The sequence below is a fragment of the Dendrobates tinctorius genome, unplaced genomic scaffold (genome assembly GCF_039654945.1).
Source record: "Dendrobates tinctorius isolate UK_male_01 unplaced genomic scaffold, ASM3965494v1 ptg000070l, whole genome shotgun sequence".
NCBI lineage: Eukaryota > Metazoa > Chordata > Amphibia > Anura > Dendrobatidae > Dendrobates > Dendrobates tinctorius.
The window spans coordinates 58,184,446-58,192,799 of record NW_027361738.1 but is presented as its reverse complement, the minus strand read 5'-3'; positions in this window follow the sequence as shown (position 1 = coordinate 58,192,799).

Sequence of the window (8,354 nt, the reverse complement as noted above, 5' to 3'; positions counted from 1 at the left end):
GAATGATAGTGCATTGGCAGCTCTCTTTCGGAAGGGTTTATCAGAGACCGTAAAAGATGTTATGGTGGGATTTCCTGTTCTCTCTGGTCTGGATGATTGTATGTCATTAGCCATTCAAGTTGATCGGCGTTTTACGTGAACGTAAAACTACACGGGAGGCGCTGCCACCTTTTGAACAAACGTCTGAACCTATGCAATGTGATGGAGTTTTGTCTAGGGCGCAACGTCAGGAGTTTAGAAGGCGTAATAAGCTGTGTTTTTTCTGTGGAGACGTCTCTCATACTATTTCTGTCTGCCCAAAACGAGAGAAACGTTTTGCACACACATTTGCTGTGGGCAGTATACAACCTAAGTTCCTTTTGGCAATTACTCTGATCTGCTCCTTATCCAAGTTTTCCACAAAGGTTTTTGTGGATTCAAGAGCAGCGTTGAATCCGATGGATTTGGACTTTGCTAAACGTTGTGGTTTTTCCATGACGCCTCTGTGGATGCCTATTCCTTTGAGGGGTATAGATGCTACTCCTTTGGCGGAGAATAAACCTCAGTTTTGGACCCAGGTGACAATGCGAGTTGCCCCAGACCACCAAGAAAATTGTAAATTTTTGTTGCTTCATAATGGGCAGCACGGTGGCTCAGTGGTTAGCGCTGTAGCCTTGCAGCGCTGGGGTCCTGGGTTCGAATCCCACCAAGGACAACATCTGCAAGGAGTTTGTATGTTCTCCCCGTGTTTGCGTGGGTTTCCTCCGGGTACTCCGGTTTCCTCCCACACTCCAAAGACATACTGATAGGGAATTTAGATTGTGAGCCCCATCGGGGACAGTGATGAAAAATGTGTGCAAACTGTAAAGCGCTGCGGAATATGTTAGCGCTATATAAAAAATAAAGATTATTATTTGCATACTATTGTTCTGGGTCTTCCTTGGTTGCAAACTCATAACCCAGTTTTGGATTGGAAATCTGGGTCTGTGGTGAGTTGGGGTTGTCAGTGTGTTCTTAGGGACGCTCCTGTTTTCTCCACCTCTCCTCAGTCTCATGATATTCCTGATTATCTAGCCGATTTTTCTGATGTATTTAGTGAGAGTAAGTCTGCGTCTTTGCCTCCTCATAGGAGTTATGACTGTGCAATTGAGTTGATGCCTGGGTGTAAATTTCCCAAGGGTCGGCTTTTCAACTTATCAGTACCCGGACATGATGGTATGCGATCCTATATTAAGGAGTCGTTCGAAAAGGTGACAGGACAATTGTGTACAAGATAATTGTGTACGGACTATTGTGTACAGACAATTGTGTACAGGCCAATTGTGTACAATGACAATTGTGTACAAGGCAATTGTGTACAAGGCGATTGCCCTGTACACAATTGTCCTTGTACACAATTGTCCTTGGACACAATTGGCCTGTACACAATTTTCTGTACACAATTGTCCGTACACAATTATCTTGTACACAATTGTCATGGAACCGTTGGAAAAGGGTCATATTAGACCATCCTCGTCACCTTTAGGTGCTGTTTTTTTTTTTGTGGCCAAGAAAGATGGTTCATTAAGACCGTGTATTGATTATCGTTCCCTTAACAAGATGACGGTTAAATATCAGTACCCGCTACCTCTGATGTCTGATTTATTCTCCAGAGTTAAGAGTGCCTGCTGGTCTACTAAGCTTGACCTCAGGGGGGCGTATAATCTTATTCGCATCAAGCACGGGGATGAATGGAAGACGGCGTTTAATACTCCGGAGGGACATTTTGAGTACCTGGTGATGCCTTTTGGGCTCACTAATGCCCCTTCTGTCTTCCAGTCCTTTATGAATGATATTTTCCGTGACTTTGGATAAGTTTTTGATCATCTATCTGGATGATATTTTGATCTTTTCTAGTGATTGGGATTCTCATGTGGAACACGTCCGGACTGTGTTCCGGATTTTGAGGGAGAATTCCCTGTTTGTTAAGGGATCGAAATGCCTCTTTGGTGTACAGAGGATTTCATTTTTGGGATTTATCTTATCTCCATCGACTATTGAAATGGACCCGGCCAAGGTACAGGCCATTTATGATTGGGTTCAGCCTACTTCTTTGAAGGCCCTCCAGAAGTTTTTGGGTTTTTCTAATTTCTATCGTAAATTTATAGGTAATTTTTCTGGTATTGTCAAACCACTGACTGATCTGACCAACAAGGGCGCTGATGAGCTGAATTGGTCTCAGCATTTCAGGAGCTTAAGCAGAGATTTACTTCAGCTCCAGTTTTACGGCAACCTGATGTCTCACTTCCATTTCAGGTGGAGGTAGATGCTTCTGAGATGGGTGCAGGAGCTGTTTTGTCCCAAAAAGACCCTGTGACTTCTAAGATGAATCCCTGTTCCTTCTTTTCTCGAAAGTTCTCCCCATCTGAATGCAACTATGACGTGGGGAATCGGGAATTGTTGGCCATGAAGTGGGCATTTGAGGAGTGGAGACATTGGTTGGAGGGAGCTAGACATCAAGTTGTGGTCCTCATCGATCACAAGAATTTGATTTATCTGGAGTCAGATAGGCTAGATGGGCCTTGTTTTTCACGCGTTTTAATTTTGTGGTCTCTTTTCTTCCGGGCACTAAGAATGTTAAGGCAGACACCCTTTCTAGGAGTTTCTTTGCCGATTCTCTTAGTGTGACCGAGCCTACTACCATACTAGGTGAGGGGGTAGTTCTTTCTGCCATTTCGCCCGACTTGAGACGCGACCTGGAGTAATTTCAGGAGGATAAACCTGAGCGTTGCCCTATGGGAAAATTGTATGTTCCTGACCGGTGGAGAAAGAAAGTGATGTCTGAAATTCATTGCTCCGCATTGGCTGGTCATCCAGGTATTTTTGGTACCAGAGATTTGGTGAGTTGGTCCTTTTGGTGGCCTGCCTTATCTCGTGACGTCAGGAATTTTGTACAGTCCTGTGGGACTTGTTCTCGGTCTAAACCCTGTTCTCGTTCTAGTGGGTTGCTGATGCCTTTGCCGGTGCCCAAGAGGCCATGGACCCATATCTCAATGGATTTTAATTTTGATCTTCCTGTCTCTCAGAGACTGACTGTTATCTGGGTGATTTGTGATAGATTTTCGAAGATGGTCCATCTTGTACCACTCCCAAAGTTGCTATCTTCCGCTGAGTTGGTGCCCTTGTTTTTACAACAGGTGGTTCGGTTGCATGGGATTCCTGAGAACATTGTGTCCGACAGAGGAGTCCAGTTTGTTTCCAGATTCTGGAAAGCCTTTTGTTCCAATCTGGGAATTCAGTTATCCTTCTCCTCCGCGTTTCATCCCCAGACCAATGGACAGACTGAGAGAACAAACCAGACCTTGGAGTCTTATTTGAGATGTTTTATATCTGCTGATCAGGATGATTGGGTCTCATTTTTGCCCTTGGCCCAATTCGCACTGCAACAATAGAGCTAGTTCTGCCACTTTGATGTCACCCTTTTTCTGTAATTTTGGGTTTCATCCTCGATTCTCTTCAGGGCAAGTGGAATCTTCGTCCTGCCCAGGTGTGGACACTGTGGTTAAGAGAATGCAGCAGATATGGGACCAAGTGGTGGATAAGTTGTCACTCTCTCAGGAAAAGGCCCAGCAATTTTCCAACTGGCATAGGACCATTGGTCCCCGGCTTAAAGTGGGTGATATGGTTTGGTTGTCGTCTAAGAATATTCCTATGAAGGTTGCATCTCCTAAATTTAAGCCAAGATTTATTGGTCCTTATAAGATTTTGGAAATTCTTAATCCTGTTTCGTTTCGATTGGCTCTTCCAGTTACATTCAAGATCCATAACGTATTTCACAAATCTCTGTTGAAGAGGTTTGTTGAGCCAGTGGTTCCTATGGCAGCACCTCCTGACCCTGTGTTGGTTGACGGCAATGTGGAATATGAGGTAGAGAAAATATTGGATTCTCGTTTGGTTAGACGGAATGGACCCATGCAGTTAAAAGTTAAGTGAAAGTTAAAACACAATGCTGAACTTATCCATAGTGTGTGTGATGGGAACTCCCCACTCTGCCGCTACGCACGTTTCGCTTTCACTTTCCCATGCAGATGCACCAACACTCCAGTCATTCTCCAAGGGCCAGCTGAAGATAGTCGCGTTCAGAGCTGGGCTATCTTTGGCAGTCCCATGCAAAGTGAATGGAGAGGTGATGCACATGTACGGACGGTCACAGTTTAATTCCAAAGAGCCACTTCAGAGCCCCTATTCTAGGGATTGGAGGGTCTCAGAAATCAGCCCCTCACAGATCCACTAGTTATCGCTTAGACTTTTCATAAGTGATAACTTTAAAAGTTGGATATAACTCTTTAAGTTATCTCCAAGTCTTTTTTTTTGTTGCTTTTTTTATATTATACATCAAATAAGGCAGGGGTGAAATGGCTTCTACATATTTTTATATAAACTCTAGTCCCCTTACAAAACTATTGATCTAATATTAAAGCCAAACTATAGAGTGATCCCAGACGCGTCATATTTTCTGCAAGTGAGCCACATGAATAATGAAAGAATGGCAAATTCTATTTTAATGTGGTATATCATTTTGTTGTTGGCTAGATGCTAGATCTAATGTAGAGAGCAATAAGATACAATTTGGAGGATAGCCAGTGGTTGTCTAAAGACCTTTACAAAAAAGTATTCTTTTTGAGTATACACCAACAGGCAGGGACGGACTGGGACTGAAATTCAGCCCTGGCATTTGAAATCACACAGGCCCATGCTGTCCTCGCCCCCCGGGGATAGTTGACTAAATTACTCTGCCTGGATGAAATCAAGATTTACTACAAGATCAATAGTTCTAATAATATCAAGATTTTTTCTTTATAAGATTAAATAATTATATTATCAAAATAATAATATTGCAATATTACAGTCCTGCTTAGCAAGAGTGGACCTTTCTGCTAGGCGTCCTCTTCCAGGACCCATCTCTGATTGATCACTCAGTCTCACTTCTGCTCTGGATCTCACTTATCTCTTCCTTCAGCATCCTCTAATTTTAGGGAAACCCCAGAATCCGGCTCTGCTTCCAATGGACCTTAGGTCCTTTGTCTGTGCACTCCAGGCCCTCTCTGACTCCTTAACAGGAAATTGTCACTTTCCCTTCATTTCAGCGCCTCTCACCGTGGGCTGGTCCCAAACATTAACTCTTACTAGCCCAACTATCAAACTACAGACACTGTCAATATTATTAACATCTTTCACGCACATCGCAATTCACCTTACATATCGCAGTTCGTGTTACATCGTATAGCATTAAACTTGTTTCTTCAAGAGGGAAATGTGGGCAATATGTCCATGTCATTACAGGATCACACTGTGATCAAACTCTGATCAGTGTGTGATAGGCATAATCGGCCCCATTCTCTTGGATGAGAGAAAATACGGTCATGTGGCCCTTCTGAATAGCATTCCTGATGTTATAAAGCCATTTTGATGCCGTCATGTCTGCTATTAGCTAATGGTGCCGGTGTATGAAGTCTTGGAGCAGAAGCAGTGTATGGAGCAGGCTGTCTGCGAGCATTTGTCCCTGCAGCTGCACATATGAATGGTTGGGTGCGGGTTTACATCACAATGGAAGCTATGATTCATGGTAATAAATTCCGGTGGCTAAAACAGATGTAAGCCAGGACGTACTTCAAGACTGTAAATAGCAATGCCGACTCCAGCGGGTAATTACCAGGCCTTATACTGAGGGTGGAGATAATCAGAATGCAGCTCTCTATAAGTATAACGTAGCTGGAAGCACATTGTGTAAGGGGCAATATTTTATTATAGCACTATGTAGAATAGGGTCTCAAAGGGGATGTGTCATCAGAAAAAGTGCCCTATTTTTACGGACTGTCCTTGAATTTCTGGACGATTAGCAACCCGGATGGGAGTTCTAATAGGGAATTATTCCAGTGGGAAGTTGAGGTCGTACTTACAGCTTTACAGGTTGGTCTCCAAGGTAATAATATCTAGAAAAACACTGGACGCTGTGGGTCCGACCTCTGGGACCTCCAGTGGTACAAAGAACAGGGCATATTCATTGCATGGAATAAGTATTTGATATTTTGTTGTCCTGTTCCCTTTGCAGAAAAGCACCCCAAAAATATGTTTTCCCCCACCATGTCTCACAGCTGGGACAGTGTTCTTGGGGTTGTACTTATCTTTCTTCTTCCTGCAAACACGGCGAGTGCAGTTGATATAGTTCTACAGGGTGGAACATTTATATGGATACATCTAAAAAAATGGGAATGGCTGGTGATATCAACTTTCTGTTTGTGGCACATTAGTATATGGGAGGGGGGAAACTTTTCAAGATGGGTGGTGACCATGGCGGCCATTTGGAAGTCGGCCATTTTGGATCCAACTTTATTTTTTTTCAATGGGAAGAGGGTCATGTGACACATCAAACTTATTGAGAATTTCACAAGAAAAACAATGTGCTTGGCTTTACCGTAACTTTTTTCTTTCATGAGTTATTTACAAGTTTATGACCACTTACAGTCTTATGTAAAAGTTTGGGCACCCCTATTAATGTTAACCTTTTTTCTTTATAACAATTTTGGTTTTTGCAACAGGTATTTCAGTTTCATATATCTAATAACTGATGGACTCAGTTATATTTCTGGATTCAAATGAGGTTTATTGTACTAACAGAAAATGTGCAATCTGCATTTAAACAAAATTTGACCGGTGCAAAAGTATGGGCACCCTTATCATTTTCTTGATTTGAACACTCCTAACTACTTTTTACTGACTTCCTGAAGCACTAAATTGGTTTTGTAACCTCATTGAGCTTTGAACTTCATAGCCAGGTGTATCAAATCATGAGAAAAGGTATTTAAAGTGGCCACTTGCAAGTAGTTCTCCTATTTGATTCTCCTATGAAGAGTGGCATCATGGGCTCCTCAAAACAACTCTCAAATGATCTGAAAACAAAGATTATTCAACATAGCTTTTCAGGGGAAGGATACAAAAAGTTGTCTCAGAGATTTAACCAGTCAGTTTCCACTATGAGGAACATAGTAAGGAAATGGAAGAACACAGGTACAGTTCTTGTTAAGCCCAGAAGTGGCAGGCCAAGAAAAATATCAGAAAGGCAGAGAAGAAGAATGGTGAGAACAGTCAAGGACAATCCACAGACCACCTCCAAAGACCTGCAGCATCATCTTGCTGCAGATGGTCTCACTGTGCATCGGTCAACAATACAGCGCACTTTACACAAGGAGAAGCTGTATGGGAGAGTGATGCGAAAGAAGCCGTTTCTGCAAGCACGCCACAAACAGAGTCACCTGAGGTATGCAAAAGCACATTTGGACAAGCCAGTTACATTTTGGAAGAAGGTCCTGTGGACTGATGAAACAAAGATTGAGTTGTTTGGTCATACAAAAAGGCGTTATGCATGCGCTGTATTGTTGACCGATGCACAGTGACACCATCTGCAGCAAGATGATGCTGCAGGTCTTTGGAGGTGGTCTGTGGATTGTCCTTGACTGTTCACCAGCGATCATGTAGCGACTCACCAGCGATCCTGACACGTTGATATCGTTGTCGGGATCGCTGGTGAGTCGCTATGTGTGACGGTACCCTAATAGTAATGTTTGAGGCTGTGGTCCCAGCTGTTCAGGTCATTGACCAGGTCCTTCCGTGTATTTCTAGGCTCCTGACCTTTCTCAGAATCATCCTTACCCCACGAGGTGAGATCTTGCATGGAGCCTCAGACGGAGGAAAATTGACAGTCATCTTGTGTTTCTTTCATTTTCTAATAATTGTGCCAATAGTTGTTGCCTTCTCACCAAGCTGCTTGTCTACTGTCCTGTAGCCCATCCCAGCCTTGTACAAGTCTACAATTTTGTCCTTGGTGTCCTTAGACAGCTCGTTGGTCTTGACCATGGTGAAGAGGATGGAGTGTGATTGATTGAGTGTGTGGACAAGTGTCTTATAAAGGAAACAAGTTCAAACATGTGTAATTAATACAGGTAATGAGTGCAGAGTAGGAGAGCTTGTTAGGGCTCATACTCACTTGCGAGAGACAATTACTGACTTCTATTCTTTGCAGGTGGGAAAACTTGCAAAATCAGCAGTGTATCAAATACTTATTTTCCCCACTGTGACTGGGAGAAACACTCCCACAAGAGAAAAAAACTGAACCTTGGATAAGGCTGCAAACTGCATATCAGGGGGATCTGAAAATCAATGAAGGAATGAAGATTGCAGACTGAAACTTAGCGCAATTTTATTAACTAAAAGTAAACCACTAACATACAATACTTCACAAATGTTTTAGGCGGGTGTTGAGAAATGCTGTAAAGTAAGAATATTTTAAAAAATAAAAGTGTTGACAGTTTATATTTATTAATGAACAAAATACTAAA